Raw genomic sequence first — 659 nt, forward strand, 5'->3', positions numbered from 1 at the left:
ACAAAAAAGGATGAGTTCATGTCCTTTGTAGGGACATGGATGCAGCTGGAAACCATCATTCTCAGCAAACTATCGCAAGGACAGAAAACCAAACACCACATGTTCTCACTCATAGGTGGGAAATTGAACAATGAGAACACTTGGACACAGGATGGGGAACATCACACACCGGGGCCTGTCATGGGGTCAGGTCAGGGGGAGGGATAGCAATATGAGACATACCTAATGCAAATGACGAGTTAATGGGTGCAGCACACCAACATGCCACATGTGTACATATGTTAACAAACCTGCACGTTGTGCACATGTACCCTAGAACTTAAAGTATAATAATAATTAAAAAAATAGAATCTCACTTGGAGAAATGAGAAAGTTCTGGAGATTGATGCTGGTGATGGTTGCACAATGTGAATGTACTTAATTGTACAGTTAAAATGGTTAGCCTGATAAAATTTATATTTTGTATATTTTACCACAAAAAAACCTACATGGGAAAAATTGTAGGCTTTTAAGAAATTCTAGTATCTTTCATTTTAAATTGTCTTGAATCTACTTTTAAGCAAAAGTAAAGCACTGATTTCAAACTTCATTTTTAAAAAATTCATTCTAAGCACTGGTGATATTAACAATTGCTTATTTCCTGAGCGCAACCAATTTAG

Source organism: Mandrillus leucophaeus, unplaced genomic scaffold, assembly GCF_000951045.1.
Source record: "Mandrillus leucophaeus isolate KB7577 unplaced genomic scaffold, Mleu.le_1.0 Scaffold134, whole genome shotgun sequence".
In the NCBI taxonomy this organism is placed as follows: domain Eukaryota; kingdom Metazoa; phylum Chordata; class Mammalia; order Primates; family Cercopithecidae; genus Mandrillus; species Mandrillus leucophaeus.